Source organism: Rutidosis leptorrhynchoides, chromosome 6 (genome assembly GCF_046630445.1).
Source record: "Rutidosis leptorrhynchoides isolate AG116_Rl617_1_P2 chromosome 6, CSIRO_AGI_Rlap_v1, whole genome shotgun sequence".
Taxonomy (NCBI): Eukaryota; Viridiplantae; Streptophyta; class Magnoliopsida; order Asterales; family Asteraceae; genus Rutidosis; species Rutidosis leptorrhynchoides.
In genome coordinates this window covers 41,013,072-41,032,019 of record NC_092338.1, presented here as the reverse complement: position 1 = coordinate 41,032,019, position 18,948 = coordinate 41,013,072, and the positions used below count along the sequence as shown (strand labels likewise).

Below are 18,948 nucleotides of genomic sequence, written 5' to 3'. Positions count from 1 at the left end.
GGGCAAAATATATAGGTTTTGGGGCAAAAAAAATAATCCACTGGGGCAAAGTCGAAAAATCCAAAAATTTTACACTGAAAATTGCAAATCCACTGGGGGCGGCTGCCCCCGCCTGTCCCCATTAAAAACCGCCCCTGTTCACGCGACTCCTTCCCAAGCTAATTAGCTTTGGGGGAGAAAGTGATGTCATCTTGAACCATGGTATTAACTCCATCAAAATAGAGTTTTAATCGATGACCATTCACTTTAAAAGTGTTACCGTTTCCAAACAATTCAACATATCCCGATGGAAATGCTTGTTTCACCAAATAAGGCCCCGTCCATCGGGACTTCAACTTTCCGGGAGAAAATTTAAACCGTGAGTTAAAAACCAAAACCTTATCACCGGTTTTAAACTCTTTCACTTCCTTCAATCGGGCATCATGCCACCTCTTCATTTTCTCCTTATACGAGCTTGAATTCTCGTACGCTTCTAACCTTAACTCCTCTAATTCATGTATTTGCATGAATCGGTTTTCACCAGCCTTCTCCATGTCCAAATTACAAAGCTTCAACGCCCAGTATGCTCTATGTTCCACTTCAACCGGAAGATGGCACGCTTTACCATATACAAGTCTAAATGGTGTGGTACCGATTGGTATTTTAAAAGCAGTCCTGAAGGCCCACAACGCATCATCTAACTTGCGTTGCCAAATCTTAGGGTTGTTATCAACCGTCTTCTCAAGTATACGTTTTAAGGCACGATTCGTGTTCTCTACTTGACCACTTGTTTGCGGCTGGTACGGAGTAGAGAAACGATGAGTTACGCCATACTTCTTCAACACCTTTTCAAGAAGGTTGTTGGCAAAATGTGTTCCTCGATCGGATATGAGCACCTTTAGGATTCTAAAGTGCGAGAAGAGATTTTTCAAGAAGTTCACCACCACCCTAGCATCATTCGTAGGTAAAGCTTTCGCTTCAGCCTACTTAGATACATAGTCAACGGCTACTAGGATGTACTTGCACTTATGGGAACTTGGAAATGGTCCCATGAAATCGATTCCCCAAATATCAAAGATTTCACAAACTTGGATGCCGGTTTGAGGCATCTCATCCTTTTTCGTGATGTTACCCATTCGTTGGCATGCATTAAAAGTCTGAACGAAATTATGGGCATCTTTAAAGATGGTGGGCCAATAAAAGCCCTAGTCAAGGATTTTTCTTGCGGTGTGGTTTGGTCCGAAATGACCGCCGGTGGGCCCTTGATGGCAATGCTCAAGAATTTGTTGAGCCTCTTTTCCGTACACACAACGGCGAATCACTTGATCCGCACCAACACGAAATATGTCGGGGTGTTCCCAGAAATAGGACTTCAAATCCGCAAAGAATTTCTTCTTTTGTTGATAAGAAAGTCCTTTTTGAAGAATGCCTGAAGCAAGATAGTTTGCAAAATGGGCAAACCATGGGATTTCAGATTCCTTGTCAACCCTCATTAGAGATTCGTCAGGAAATGTGTCCTTGATGATTGTGTTATCGAGTTTTTCTAATTCGGGGTTTTCAAGTCGGGATAAATGGTCGGCGGCTAGATTCTCGGCTCCTTTCTTGTCACGTATCTCAATGTCAAACTCTTGAAGTAAAAGAACCCAACGTATGAGACGATGTTTTGCATCTAGTTTCGAGAATAAGTACCTAAGGGCCGAATGGTCCGTGTAAACAATGGTCTTGGACAACACCAAATATGACCGAAATTTATCAAACGCATAAACAACCGCTAGGAGCTCTTTTTCTGTGGTGGTATAATTAATTTGAGCTCCCGTTAGCGTTTTGCTCGCATAATAAATTGGACGAAAATGATTATCATGTCGTTGTCCTAAGACAGCACCTAAGGCATGGTCGCTCATGTCACACATTAACTCAAATGGCATACTCCAATCCGGAGATACGATAATGGGAGCTTGTGTGAGTTTTGACTTTAGAATGGAGAATGCATTCTTGCAATTGGAATCAAAGTCAAATGGAGCATCCTTTTCAAGAAGTTTGGTCATTGGGCGGGCGATTTTAGAGAAATCTTTGATAAATCGCCTATAGAATCCCCCGTGACCAAGAAAGCTTCTAATGGCCTTGACATTTGTCGGTATAGGTAGCTTAGAGATAACTTCAATTTTAGCTTTATCTACCTCTATTCCCGAACGAGATATCTTGTGACCAAGTACAATGCCCTCCTTCACCATGAAGTGGCATTTTTCCCAATTCAGGACCAAATTTGCTTTCTCACATCGGATAAGCATACGTTCAAGGTTAAAAAGACACGATTCAAAGGAGTCTCCAAACACGAAAAAGTCATCCATGAAGACTTCCATACAATCCTCTACCATATCATCAAAAATTTCCATCATGCACCTTTGAAAGGTTCTGGGTGCATTGCATAAACCAAATGGCATGCGGCGATAGGCAAAGGTCCCGAAAGACAAGTGAATGTGGTCTTTTCTTGGTCGTTGGGATCAATTGGAATTTGGAAGTAACCGGAGAAACCATCTAGAAAGCAATAGTATTCTTTCCCCGCTAATCGTTCAATCATTTGATCAATAAAAGGCAACGAGAAATGATCCTTTCTAGTGGCATCATTGAGACGTCTGTAATCAATACAGACTCTCCAGCCGGTAACCGTTCTAGTTGGAACGAGTTTGTCCTTTTCATTTACAATAACGGTTGTACCCCCCTTTTTGGGTACTACTTGTACTGGACTAACCCAAGAACTATCGGAGATGGGGTAGATTAACCCGGCGTCAAGAAGCTTGACTACCTCTTTTTTAACAACCTCTTTCATGTTGGGATTGAGCCTTCGTTGTCTTTGTACTACTGATTTGAAGTCATTCTCAAGGAGAATTTTATGTGTACAATAAGACGGGTTTATCCCTGGAATATGGGTCGTTTTCCAGGCTATAGCCTTTTTATGGGTTTTTAAAACAGAGATTAACCTTTCCTTCTAGTTACCGGAAAGATGTGAAGCAATAATTACCGGTAATTGAGATGTACCTTCGAGATAAGCATACTCCAAATGTTTGGGTAGCTCCTTAAGCTCTAGTACAGGTGGTTCTTCCAAGGAATTCTTTATACGGAATCTATCTTTATTTTCGATATCTTCAAATGATTTCTCTTCCTTGGGAATTCCTTCTTCTATGGTCTCATCATCCGTGATCACCTTCATCAATTCATCAAAATCTTCATCAATATTGAAGTATTCACTTTCACTTATCGGGGCAAACCCCGAGGTATCAATTTCAAGTAGCTCCTGCAATTCATCCTCAACACAAAGATTTATAACATCAATTTGAAAACAAGAGTCATCGGTGGAAGTGGGTCTTTTCATGGCTTTGTCAATATGACAAATTATTCTATCGTTTCCCACACCTAGACTTAATTGTTCTTTTTGGACATTGATATCGGCTAAAAAGTCACATTTTCACCCCGGTATTAAGCCCCAAAAACAAGAAAGATTCGAACTTTGTCGAAAAAATACCCACATCGTCGGTTAGAATTGAAGAACAAGTAATTACGAAGGCGGTGCAAAAAGATTCAATAAAATCGAAGCTAAAACGAAGATTCTAGAGCGAAAACGGTGAAAGACAAGAAATCAAGTTACGATCCAGGGAATCAAGGCTGACCAGCAAGCCATACGGCCTGCCATACGGCCTGCCAGTATGGAAACGGCCTGCCATATACGTGCGACCACACGAGCCACCATACGGCCTACCTTGCATACGGCCTGCCAAAAACGGGCTGCCATACGCCCTGCCATACGCCCTGTCAGGCGTATGCTGGCAAATTTCAAGTCTATTTAAAGGGTCTTTGTCATTCATTCTAACACACACTTCAATTCACTTCTTTCTCTCTCTTGTACAATATTAGTCATACTCTCAAGGCCTTCGACTCCGTGCGGGAAACCTAGTACCCGGAGAAGAACGCTGAAGATTGTATTAGGAGCGGTCTGGAGTCTTGAAGTTGTCACTTTTGTATTCGAAACTCGTTTAATCTACTGGTACTTCTATCCTTTATCTTATATAATGTTTTATGATATTATTGCCATGATTAGCGAGTAGTTATCTTTAGTGTATGCTATGATGTAAGCAGTTATAATGCCGAAATAATATTATGGTCTGTATATGATGTCGAAGTGCTTTCCGATTATGCTTTAAACTCAATCGCTTTTCCAACTAATAGAATGTAGTTATAGTCTCTGTTATTGGGAAGTCGCGAACCCCGATTCAGAGTACACTATCTGTGTCACCCCTTAGTAAGAGAAGTCTATCGGATACAACGTAAGATCGACCGAGACACACTGGTTGTAGTAAGTCTATTGAGCTTTGGATTCCGACTGAGGACTCTTTCGTAGTGAAACATCTGACTAGACCCCTAGTACATTGTCAGTCCTAGACCATGCTAGTGTAGTCACCAAGCATATAAACTTCGTACGTGCACCCTGAAACACAGCGGTTGTTGTAAGCTGTACCTCTGCTAAGTAAGGCCTTGGAACATGGTTAGTGTTGACCAGTACACTGCACCATAACGCGGTCTCAAGCATTGCACCCCGCTTAAGGGATTCTTAGTTAATTAAGGAACTGTTTGTTTAGAAACTTAAAGGATTGGACCGTTAGGATAACAGAACGTGTTCATGGAAGTCATCTTGACTTGGCCATGGTGTTCTTTATGGTTGAACTCTTTTTAAGGGCCTAACTATCTTTTACCAATCATTAACGAAAGCATTGAAACACATCACGTCTCTCGGATATGGTAAACCATGTATTCTATTATGCTTAAGGCTCGAATTCAATTTTTGGCAATATAGGTACAAGAACAGGGCGAAAAAGAAAGAAATATTTAAGTTCTGTGTTTTTGATCCTCAATCATAGACTTGTAGATATACAATATAAAGGAGTACTTATTTTAACAGTTATCCTGATTGGAATTTACTTGTATCGACCTTTAACAGATTTGGGGACCATCAATATTTGATCAGTACAGCTAAATTAAAATAAAAAAAATAAAAACTGTAGGTGATGTAAATCGATTTTTGTCTTCATTGGGGTCTGAGGTCGATGCTTAACAGAATTGGAATAAATTCGATTTTTAGAGATTAATTTAAGCAGATATAAATAAAAGTGATGTGATTCGATGTATATGTGCAAAAGAAAATCGGTTCTGTGTCTGCTTCAATATCTATCCCAGTATATACATTTATCTGTATTTATATATCTATCAATACTCATATCTATTTTTATATCTGTATTATATTTATAGATTTTAGTTATCTTTATTAATAAATATAAATGTAATAATTTTACTCTTAATAATAGTAATGCAAATTTCTAATAATAATATGATAATAATAATAATAACTATAACTATAAAATTTATAATAATAATATTATTAGTAATGATAGTATTAATTATCATAATACTAATATTATTAATAATTATAATATTATTAATAGTAATAAAATAACAATTTTTATATCAACTTCCATATCTACGTTATATATATATTGAAAATGATAATAACACTGATTTTAATATTAATAATAAAAAAAATATTGAAAGTAACTATAACAATCATATTTAATTATATTTTTAATTCCGTAATCAAACTTAATATTACATATTATTAATAATGACATATATATAATAACATATTAACATACATTTAACATTTAATATTTATATATATATTACAATATACATATTAACTATGTATAGATATCATATATATTTACATGTAGATTTATTTTAATCACAAATTTATTATTTTATATATTGTTCTACATATTCAATTCAAATAATTAAATTGTTTCCTATTATTTCAATTTATTATATATACTTATACTTATATTTATATATTTGTTTACAAACAATTGTTCGTGAATCGTCGGGTACAGTCCAAAGGTAATTGATTTCATGAATATAGTTTCAAAGATTTTGAGACTCAACATTACAGACTTTGCTTATCGTGTCGAAATCTTATAAAGATTAAGTTTAAATTTGGTCGGAAATTTCCGGGTCGTCACAGTACCTACCCGTTAAAAAATTTCGTCCCGAAATTTAAGTGAGGTGGTCATGGCTAACAATAAAAATGTTTTCATGACGAATATGAGTTGATAAATAGATTTTTATCATCATTGAGTAATATGGATAAGATAATTCAATTACTCAGAGAGTACGAGTAAAGCTATCACAAAAGAGTGAATTGAAGAAATAAAGTTTCGTCTTAACTTTGATGTAGTCACGTTTGAATTTAGAAAATAAGGTGCGTCTTAACTTTTGACGTTGTCTTGGTTGAATTCCGGAATTCAAGGGATTTAAAGAAAATCTTCGAAATCTAAAAGATTTGATTCTTCGGCGAATAAGGAATTTAAGATCTCTATAATTAAATACGGTGATCTGCCTCGATTACTCTATCTGATATTTCCATTATAAATTAAGCTCTTCCGTTCCATTATTCTCACCATTCCTATACTTTCCTTCTTGTTTCATACATCCAAAAGATTCTGAAAATGCTTAATCAGTACTAATCCTTGATATTTTTCTAATTACCATTTCTGTCATCTTTCTTTTCAATCTTTTCCCAGAAGAATCTGTTTACTTCTACTATTACCTTGGGGTGATAGTGCTTTTAATCCTCCCGTGTCTTTATGTCGCTATAAACATTGATATACACGGTTTGTAATTTATGTGTTGTTATCGGGCTTTATATCTTCCCTTATACCTCGAAGTCCTTGCTTCTGTTTTCTATAATCATTGTCATCCCCAGTTAATACTTCCCCCATATTTGCTGCGATTTATACTCCAATTTCTATTTTGGAGCTTTGTCCCTTCGGTTCTTCTTCCTCTTGCGATTGGGCACCTCTTGTAATGGTCCAGAATTCGTGGTTATGTAGTTTCGAATGAACGTGGCTGATGTTCTAAGAGAGAAGTTGTAATAGCACGATCTTGATTAGTTAAATTATCAAAATTCAAGAGAAAAGATAGAACTATCAAGAAAATATGTTCTTGATATGTTTATAGATTAGACAGAATGTAAAAGTCGTGTAACATGGCACATGATGACGTTATGATCTGTGAATCATCACGTCTCATTAAAAACTCAGCATGACTTACTGTAATATAATCACATTGATCAAGTGTCATTATATTATACTAACTCATGCATCAATTTCCAACACTACTTCAAAAGCATTCTTATTTTAAGCTCAAAAGTTTACAGAATATAGAAACTAACAGTTTCTATATGATGTAACACTGATAGCGCGAAGAGATAAATGATTTCAGATAAGATTAGTTATAAAAATATCTCCAGAAATATGGAGGATATTGATGTTGTAGCGTGAGGGTACGAAATAGTATTATTTTTACTAGGAAATACTACAAAATATGACACAAGTTTTATTAATTTACGGATGGGATATACCTAAACCTTGCTACAACACTATAGGCAGTGTACCTAATCGTAGAGTAGTGTAGTTTTTAGTAAGTCCGGTTCGTTCCACAGGGAGCTAGTGATTACGTACTATATTTTTATAAAACTATATTTATATAAATATATATATATATATATATATAAGTAGTAATATTATTATAAAAGGGGGGGTTTTTACCGTTTAATGACCGGTTTGTCGATTTTATATTTTTAAGCGTAAAGATAAATGACAATAATTAAAGTGCGTAAAATAAATAAATGACGATAAATAAAATAACAATAAATAAAATTGCGATAGAATATGAAATAAAAGGATTATGCTTATTTAAACTTCCGTAATCATGATGTTTGACGTGTTGATTTTAATTTATTACCATGGGTTAATTGTCCTTTGTCCTGGTTTATTTGATACGTCTATCTGGTTTTTGTCCATAATAGTCCATCGGTTATAAATATAAAGTGCGAGTATCCTCGTCAAATTACCCTTATACCCGAAGTCAAATATTCCAACTGATTAAGGATTTAAACTGTGACGCAGTTATCACTTCTGTCAACAATTACACCAGTTATCACTGTATGTAATCCACCCCTGTTTTAATTAGTTTATGAATATTAATTCATCCACTTGATCAGAATGAATAATCAATTACCCAACCCAATTGATTAATTAAATGATTATAACAGATTCCATATGAACATCACTAAATAGGACAACCATAATCATTATTAATTATTAGGTTAATTAATTTGAAGATAGGTTCGACAGACTCCAATGAGTTGTCACTCAATTAGACAATACCCCCCATCTATTAATAGTCAATAGTTCAATTTCCACAAGTGTCGGTCTTTTGCCCAAACCTTAATTATGGTCCAAAGTTCAATAACCCCTTCTTAATATTTTAGCCCAACATCACGATTACTTCGGCTCAAATAAGCATAATAATAACTTAGTTACGATACATTAATATAAAAAGGTTGAACATAACTTACAATGATTAAAAATAGCGTAGCGTTACACGGACAGAATTTCGACTTACACACTCAAACGATCTCTATCATAAATCTTATTATTATCATAATTTAAAATTAAAATTAAGATTATTGTTATATCTTATTACATTAACATTATGATAGAGATTTTTAGATATTGATATTGATAATAGATTTTTAGGATAGAAAAAGGGATGCCTTTTAAATTGATCGATAATCATCGCCTTTTATAGGCAAAATATGAAATTGAATTTTTATCTACGACCCCTGAACTATGCTAAATTAACAACTTTTTATTATTTAATATTATTCTTATTATGAATTATTTAAATATTATATTTTATTCTTGTGCATAGTTGACTCGTAATTTTTACACCGTTGCGTCGAGCGTTGAGAGTTGACTCATGTCCCGGTTCCGGATTTTCGAACGTCCTTGCGTACTATTTTATATCGTGTACTTTGCGTTTTGTAACTTGTACTCTTGTCATTTTTAGACGTTCTTCATCAATAATTTGAACCTTTTTAATTGTATCTTGTACATTTGAGCTTTTTGGACGTTTTGGTCTTTCAAATCTTTGTTTTTGTCTTTAAATCTTCATTTTCGAGCGATTTGCGTCTTTCGTCTTCGCACTTATTTATTTAACTATTACAACTAAAAATAAGGAAATTACATTTAAAAACTTTACATATTGGAACGATATTGCTACTAAATATATGTTCATTTGGAGCACTATCAAATATCTCCACACTTGAGCGTTGCTTGTCCTCAAGCAATACAGAACTTGAAATAAAAACATACATGAATCACTTTTTTATTCATCACACTTTGTACATCAGTGATTTTGATATAGCGGTATAAACAATGACAGTAATGATGGTTAAAGGTGGGTGTGTCATCCACAGTTGCCTCGGGTTTAGGTCAACGACACTTGCAATCAAATAGCCGATTTACTTTCGGTTTCCAAAGCAAAGTGCACATTTGAAAGGTGGTTTACAGTCCCACATGACTATTAAAATGTAGATCCTTAAGGAAATTGGATCTTTATGAAAACATTTGATCTTTTTGAAAATTTAATCTAGCTTTTACCCTAGATAAGTTTTCCGGAATAACCCTTCACCGGTGTTTGCAAAATATTTTTGTGGGTTGTGTGGGTTTCAGATTTGAAAATTTTAGCTCAACACTTGTGGTTTTGTGTTACCCACTTGCTAACCTTGTATTAGGAAAGCAACACGTCCAGTTTACTTGTCCCGTATATTACCTTTTGGCAAACTACCGTCCGGTTGTAAAGGAAAGCGATGAACAAGAAACTGTTAAGGCAATGTCTAATGACATGCATTTGTTTATGGTCTTTTTAACGTGTCGGATGCTAGTACTATCCTTGGTATGAGCAATAGTAAAGATCATCCTATAATTTTTCAGTCTGGCACAAGGTCCTGTCTCCGACCATGCTATGCAACCACCGTTCTTACGGTTGACACCCGATTTGGTTCAGGTGACCTAATGAATTCTGTTGAATTCCCAGGATTTTACGTTCAATGGTAATGAACGCATTGAAAATGGATTTTCAGAAAACAAATCGGTTTTAATTTTGATCAAAATATTTTCTCGTTCAAGCTCGAGTTTAGATATCATTGAATTCCATGAGTTTGAATTCTCAATCTTTAAGGTCAATCTCAAGGATTGAGTAATATCAGGCTTAAAAGCTGATTTTTAATCTTTAAGGAGATTATCCTTTCTGGGGATCTGATTCATTAGTCTTATCAAGCTAATTTGCACGGTGCCCCCCCATTGTACGAGATAAATCCTTCTCATGGTTAGGATAAATCTGACCACTTGGCGACCCTGTTTGATGCTGAGGTCCGTGGATTTCCTGCTGATTTTAGAGATGACTTTTCTAGATTTTTCGTCAACCTACAGCTGGTCTGGACGACAACTTCATGACCTAAATCAAGAAGCGCGTGTCTTTTTCGGAAGACTTTACTTCCTTCTAATGATGGAATTGATTCATCGTGTAGATCCATCTCTTCTTTTCTTTCATCGGGTAAAACAGTTGATTATCGTCCAAAACAAAAGTATTTTCAATTGTTTGTACAAAAATATGTGATATATTTTGAATAACTTGGTAGAGTTTTCACACACTTGGCTTTTATTTATGTTTTTCTTTGCCTTTTTCTCCTCTATTCCATTCTTAAATGAATTCTAACATTTTGGTTGTTTCTCAATTTATGTCCTTTCCGAGGTAACGATAATTTTGGCATTAACACCTAGTTTTCATCGTTCATAAATATGTATAAACATGATTTTGACTTCATTTAATTGAAAATTTTTCAAATTTTCACAAAATTTGGCAAATAAACCAAGTATAAACCCGAGAGAATTTATAACCCTTCCCCACACTTGAGATCATGCAATGCCCTCATTTGCATGAAATCAGACTATAATTATAAATTCATGAGGGTGATTAGTGTAGAAAAGTGATTAAAAATACCGAATTTGTAATTACAAAGCTCGTTGAATGATTGATGGCGCCTCATCGTTCATTCCTTCATTTGTTATATCACATTTGTTGTTTTGTGTCTTGTCGTCAAAATTAGTACCTTTTGCTGAACTTAATGACAGTCTTTGAAAGTGCGCTGTTTTACCCTGTTTTGTACATAATAAAATACAAACATACATATACATATTTTTGAAGTTTGGTATATTACCCTACTTTCAAAAATTTATAATATTTAATATTTTTTTGGCATACTTTAAATCAATAAAATTAAAAATAATGATAACAAAATTTGTTGTCCCGCCCTCGGGTAAAGCAATTTCGGCTTAATGACCTAGTCTTCAACTCACGACGAATTTTAGAAATCATTTTTTCAACTTAATGAATTAAAGTAAATTTTGTTTTTAAAATCACACAAAAACTTAAATTTGAAAAGCATATTAATTTCATATAAAACCTACAAAACAAAAAAAAATTCAGAATGGGGGAGAAAACTAGTTCTTTAGTGTCTGCTAGCGGAAAAGACCAATCGAATTCCATTCTCGGAACTACACGAGAACAGAACAACTAACTCCAAACAGCATTTTCTTTTTAGAACATTTGAATCTCCCCACACTTAGGTAGCCGTGGTGTCAAAATTGTGATTAACTTCATCGTTAATTTCTCTTGGTCCATAATCAACTTGCATATCCGTGACTTTTTCTTTAAGCCATTGGTCGGATTCCTGTGTAATATCCACAATTTCAACTAGTTTCTCCTTTTCTTTAGGTGATAGATTGGATACTAACCGGTTACATAACTTAAAGTTCCCCTTGGTTCTAGCATCGCGAATCCGTTTAATAAGTTTCTTCATTGAACTATTAATAACGGGATCATTTAATTTCGTATCAACAACGGGGTTCTTTGTTATCAAGTCATCATTAGGCGTTACTTCATTTTCCCCACACTTACGCGTTTTATTATTGTTAAGCACTACCGTTGGAGTTGGTAAAACAACATGGTTCTTACCAATCGTTTTTGCTGATTCAACGGTTTTGGTTGGTGGAGATTTAGACTTTCGAATCATAAAGGTGATAGATTTGTCACCACTACTAAGTGTCATTCTACCGTTTCTTACATCAAAGAACGCCCCGGTGGACGCTAAGAATGGTCGACCTAAAATTAGAGGAATGTTTGGGTCCTCTTCTATGTCAATGACAATGAATTCAACTAGAAAGGTTAAATTGCCTACTTGAACGGGTAGGTTGTCAGCAATTCCAACTGGGTGCTTAATGGTTTGATCAAAGAGTCGAACACTCATATCCGTTGGACTTAACTCACCTACACCTAATCTCTTATATAAAGAAAGAGGCATAACACTTACACTTGCACCTAAATCTGCTAGTGCATCATACATGACACAATCACTAAGTAGACAAGGAACAATAAATTCACCCGGATCACCTACCCTAGGTGGAGGTTTTGGTGGAACTGTCTTCACCGGGTTTATATTTACGGCTTTTGTTTCTTGCACTTTCTTATTCTTTTTCTTCTTCTTCTTTCCAGAGGTATCACAATCTTTATTACCTATCACTTGCTCATACTCAACTCCTTTTCTTGGAAACGGGATGGGTGTTTGTATGGTGCCACCATTGGCTTTACATACTCGGGTGGTGGTGGTGTAACTTCTTCATTGTTACTCTCATCTAAAACCTTCCCATCTTCTGGTGCTGGTTTTTCAGAATTCGTTGAAACCATATTAACATTCTCATTCCGAGGATTTACTTCAGTATTACTCGGTAGCTTTCCTTGTTCCCTCTCACTCATCATGCTAGCAAGAGTACCTACGTGTTTTTCAAGATTCAAAATGGAAGCTTGTTGAGTTCTTAATGACTGATCAAACCTCTCGTTCATTTGGGTTTGAGATGTAATGAATTGTGTTTGAGATTCAATCAGCTTTGCCATCATTTCTTCTAGATTTGGCTTTTTCTCTTCGGGTTGTTGTGGTGGTTTATACAAGCTAGGTCTTTGTTGATTGAAAGTGTTGTTTTGAGTCGGTTGGTTATTCGGACCTTGTTGGTTATACCAGTTATTTTTGGGTCCATTTGGATTGTAAAGAATGTTTTGATTTCGATTAAAGTTTAGCTTTGGCGGTTGATAATTATTCTGATAATTATTTTCCGGCCTTTGGTTCATATAGGAAACATTCTCTCGTTGTTCCATCGTTAGTTCAACATTACAATCTTTCAATAAGTGTGGTCCACCGCATTGCTCACAACTGATTCGTATTGCGTGAATATCTTTATTCATCTTTTCCATTCTTCTTTCGAAAGCATCTATTTTTGCGGAAACGGAATCAAAGTCATGGCTAGAATCGGCTCTAGCCGCTTTAGATGAACGAACAATATCTTTTTCTTGGTGCCACTCATGCGAGTGGGAGGCTGTGTTATCAATAATTTTGTAAGCTTCAGTTGGGTTTTCTTCATAATGGAACCACCAGCTGTTATGTCGATGTCTTTTCGTGTAGCAACGTCTACGCCTTGGTAGAATATTTGTACTATTTGAAAAGTATCTAATCCGTGTTGAGGACATCCTCTCAACATCCTTCTGAATCTTGTCCACGCCTCATATAACGTTTCATTTGGCTTTTGCGCGAACGTAACAATTTCTCCTTGAAGTCTCACGGCTTTGGATGCCGGAAAGAACCGTTTAAGAAATTTTTCAACTAAAACATCCCATGTGTCAATCGCCCCTTCAGGTAACGATTCTAACCAATCTTTGGCTTCTCCCTTTAAAGTCCAGGGAAACAACATGAGATAGATCTGCTCATCTTCCACTTCTCGGATTTTGAATAGTGTACAAATTCTTTTAAACGTACGAAGGTGTTCGTTAGGATCTTCATTCGGTGCACCACTGAATTGGCATTGGTTAGTTACCATGTGTAGAATTTGTCCTTTGATTTCATAATTTGGCGCATTAACTTCTGGCTTAATAATGGCGTGACCTTGGCCCGTGCGTGTGGCTCTCATTCGATCTTCCATACTTAGAGGTTCCGTTACTTCCATAATTGAATTTGTTGAATACGAATCACTAGAGGATTCTGATTTAATGGTTTGTGGCTCAGGAGGAATAATTAGTGGTTCAGGATCTTGGAATTGTCCTTGAATATGCTCCGGGTTCTTAATTGTGAAGTCGGGTTCAAAAGATGGATTATCGGAAATTTGAGTTGAAGTTCTTGGTCGACTAGATTATGATTCTAAAGAAAAATCAACGGCGACAATATTGGCTAGATGTCTTGATCGAGTTATAGGTGGTGAACGTATGAAAGGTGGTGAACGTTTTACTCGGTGCATTCACTGAATATCCTATTAGTTTTTAAAAGGAAAGAAAAATTATATAATAAGTTATCCAATCAATAGACTTTTCTGATTTTGCCCACGTTTCGAATAGCCAAAAGATGCAGCAGAGGGGCAGGATTCGTTTGGTCTCAATATAATTGAGGACTGTTTGGCTCCAATAACCCGGTCCACGTACAAATCCAACTATTACTACGAACCAGAAAATTTTGATGTCTATCAATTTAACCACTTAAAATAAATTTTCGTAATTTTAAGAAATTTAGAGAAGAAGTAGAAAAAATTCTAAGTCCTAAAAACTAGAATGGCGAGAAATAAGAGAGAAAAAGATTGCGCGTCGAAAAGTGTCGAAAAATAAAAAGGTCGAAAAATAGGCGTCGAAAAATAAAAATAAGAAAGTAGTGCGAAATACGGCGTCGTAAAATTGTAAAGCACCTAAAACTTAGTCTAAGGAATAAGCACTTAAGGGATTTTACGGCAAAGCCTAAAAATTCTAGAAGTAAAAATAACTATGGCAAAACTAAACTTAATACTAAAAGTTGCGACTATAGTCTAAAAATCTAAAGGTAATAAAACTAAAAAAAACATTTTTTTTTTTATAGACAAAATCTTAAAAAAATATATTTTTTTTTAATAATTTTTTTTTTTTTTTACGTTTTTTTTTTTTACGTTTTTTTTTCGTTTTTTTTTTTTTACATTTTTTTTTTTTTTCGTTTTTTTTTTTTTTACGTTTTTTTTTTTTTCGTTTTTTTTTTTTTTTACGATTTTTTTTTTTTTTTAAAACGATTTTTTTTTACAAATTAATAATTTTTTTATAATTATTATTTTTTTTCAAAACTTTTTTTTTTAATTCATTTACTATTCATGAATAGTAAATGAAAAGAAATTAATTAATTTACTATTCACATGAAAGTGATAGAAATTATTAATTACAAGTTACATAATATACCCCTGAAGTATTTAATAAATACGACTTTTTAAAATTTTACGTATCAAACTTTGATTCTAAAATATTATTATATTATTATATTCTATTTCAATATTATTATATTATTATATTATTATATTCTATTTCAATATTATTATATTATTATATTATTATATTTTATTTCAATATTATTATAATTAAAAATATAGCGTTTTAGCGCTCCCCGGCAGCGGCGCCAAAAACTTGATGTTGTAGCGTGAGGGTACGAAATAGTATTATTTTTACTAGGAAATACTACAAAATATGACACAAGTTTTATTAATTTACGGATGGGATATACCTAAACCTTGCTACAACACTATAGGCAGTGTACCTAATCGTAGAGTAGTGTAGTTTTTAGTAAGTCCGGTTCGTTCCACAGGGAGCTAGTGATTACGTACTATATTTTTATAAAACTATATTTATATAAATATATATATATATAAGTAGTAATATTATTATAAAAGGGGGGTTTTTACCGTTTAATGATCGGTTTGTCGATTTTATATTTTTAAGCGTAAAGATAAATGACAATAATTAAAGTGCGTAAAATAAATAAATGACGATAAATAAAATAACAATAAATAAAATTGCGATAGAATATGAAATAAAAGGATTATGCTTATTTAAACTTGCGTAATCATGATGTTTGACGTGTTGATTTTAATTTATTACCATGGGTTAATTGTCCTTTGTCCTGGTTTATTTGATACGTCTATCTGGTTTTTGTCCATAATAGTCCATCGGTTATAAATATAAAGTGCGAGTATCCTCGTCAAATTACCCTTATACCCGAAGTCAAATATTCCAACTGATTAAGGATTTAAACTGTGACGCAGTTATCACTTCTGTCAACAATTACACCAGTTATCACTGTATGTAATCCACCCCTGTTTTAATTAGTTTATGAATATTAATTCATCCACTTGATCAGAATGAATAATCAATTACCCAACCCAATTGATTAATTAAATGATTATAACAGATTCCATATGAACATCACTAAATAGGACAACCATAATCATTATTAATTATTAGGTTAATTAATTTGAAGATAGGTTCGACAGACTCCAATGAGTTGTCACTCAATTAGACAATACCCCCCATCTATTAATAGTCAATAGTTCAATTTCCACAAGTGTCGGTCTTTTGCCCAAACCTTAATTATGGTCCAAAGTTCAATAACCCCTTCTTAATATTTTAGCCCAACATCACGATTACTTCGGCTCAAATAAGCATAATAATAACTTAGTTACGATACATTAATATAAAAAGGTTGAACATAACTTACAATGATTAAAAATAGCGTAGCGTTACACGGACAGAATTTCGACTTACACACTCAAACGATCTCTATCATAAATCTTATTATTATCATAATTTAAAATTAAAATTAAGATTATTGTTATATCTTATTACATTAACATTATGATAGAGATTTTTAGATATTGATATTGATAATAGATTTTTAGGATAGAAAAAGGGATGCCTTTTAAATTGATCGATAATCATCGCCTTTTATAGGCAAAATATGAAATTGAATTTTCATCTACGACCCCTGAACTATGCTAAATTAACAACTTTTTATTATTTAATATTATTCTTATTATGAATTATTTAAATATTATATTTTATTCTTGTGCATAGTTGACTCGTAATTTTTACACCGTTGCGTCGAGCGTTGAGAGTTGACTCATGTCCCGGTTCCGGATTTTCGAACGTCCTTGCGTACTATTTTATATCGTGTACTTTGCGTTTTGTAACTTGTACTCTTGTCATTTTTAGACGTTCTTCATCAATAATTTGAACCTTTTTAATTGTATCTTGTACATTTGAGCTTTTTAGACGTTTTGGTCTTTCAAATCTTTGTTTTTGTCTTTAAATCTTCATTTTCGAGCGATTTGCGTCTTTCGTCTTCGCACTTATTTATTTAACTATTACAACTAAAAATAAGGAAATTACATTTAAAAACTTTACATATTGGAACGATATTGCTACTAAATATATGTTCATTTGGAGCACTATCAGATATTTATAATGAAAGATACGATAATATCTCGGAATATCTAAGATCAGAGGATGATAGAAACTATTGTCTGCAAGAGTTTAGAGTAAGGAGCAAGATATTCACTAAAGACTTTAGCAGACATTGAATCATTTAGATTCTTTGAAGTCAAACTTATTCTTTGTGATTTGTCCACGGCTTTTTTCATAGTTTCGCATAATCTGCTTTTCGGTACTAAATTTTCTATTGGATGTTTCCAATATAATGATACACAGGAAGCACGAAGAGGTATATAATTTCGGACGAGAATATTTATGAAAATATCCTCAGAAATATCGAAGATATTGATGATGATATTTTGGAATTTCTAAGTTCGATGGTTGATGGAGAAAGATTTTCCGCAAGATTTTAACATGACTTCGGAGCAAGATATTCTCTAAAGATTTCAACGGATCCAGAATTATCTGGATTCTTTGAATATAGGGTATTGTCCTTGTATTTGTCCTTGGTCTCCTTCATGGTTAACTTTATCCGTTTTTTAGTTCCAACGTTTCTGAGCTTTTCCAACATATTACTCTTTATCATCAAACTTCCGATGACTAAGGTCGTTTACGGTTGCCTACAGTTTCTGCTGTTTCATTCAGCTTTTTCAACATTCAGAGTATCGATTCGTAAACTGGGTGTCTTTCAGAATTTCAGAATTTCAGAATTAAAGATCATAATTCTAAGATATAAATGTTATACATATAACTGTTGATGTAGATATGTTGTGAGTTTTTAAAGTACTGATTGCTGATTCCCGGTAATTGTTATGGTGGTTCTCGTTACAAGATGCGGATGAGTATATGATAGGGTTTCAATGAATAAATATAATGATTTGTCAGAGATATTTAAGTCAAAAAGCAACGAGGTTGCTGGTACGTCTGCTGGTAATATGGTGGAATATAAAAGAATTCTCCGGTATCAAAAGGGTAATTGTATATATCAGGATTATAGTAAGGCTACTTCGAATGAAAAGTCGAAGCTGACTTGTTGGAGCTGTGACAAAATTGGCTACTTTGAAAAAGGGATCGCAAAGTTATTATTATTTTTTTTTTGCTAATAAATGCCAAAGGATCTGACGCAGTTACGTGTTAAACTTTTTCTCAGTTGTCGAGAGTTTCTCAGGTGCATAACTATTTGCATAAATCTTTCCTTCCGTAGATGAAGTGCGGTTGATTCATCCTATCTATTGAGGTGTTTTCAAGAATCATGAAAGGTTTGAACGTAGATTGTAATCGTCAAGATACAAATGAGGTTTAAAATGAAATCAAGTGGCAGACTTGAAGAATTGTTTAGTTTCATATGTTATAATCAATATTTTAATTCATTTTAATTGTCCAATATTGGTCCTCAGTCGATAGTCCACAGTTAGCAATTCAATAATTCATATATAGTTTAATATATAATATTCGGATTAAATAATACATATCGTGACCCGTGTACATGTCTCAGACTCGATCACAACTCAAAGTATATATATTATTGTAGAATCAACCTCAACCCTGTATAGAGAACTCAATCATTACTGCATATAGAGTGTCTATGGTGATTCCAAATAATATATATAGATGCGTCGATATGATATGTCAAAACCTTGTATACGTGTCCCGATATTTAAAGTGCGTAAAATAAATAACAGAAATTAAATGACGATAAATTAAATG

General features: G+C 33.9%; 1 non-coding gene across 1 annotated transcript; it reads left to right on the top strand.

Annotated features, from left to right (window-relative positions):
- The first annotated feature begins 13,488 nt into the window (after window positions 1–13,488).
- Window positions 13,489–13,595, top strand: LOC139856453 (small nucleolar RNA R71). The gene has a single exon (XR_011761935.1). It is a non-coding gene; the product is annotated as a small nucleolar RNA R71 (small nucleolar RNA).
- The last annotated feature ends 5,353 nt before the right edge of the window (window positions 13,596–18,948 follow it).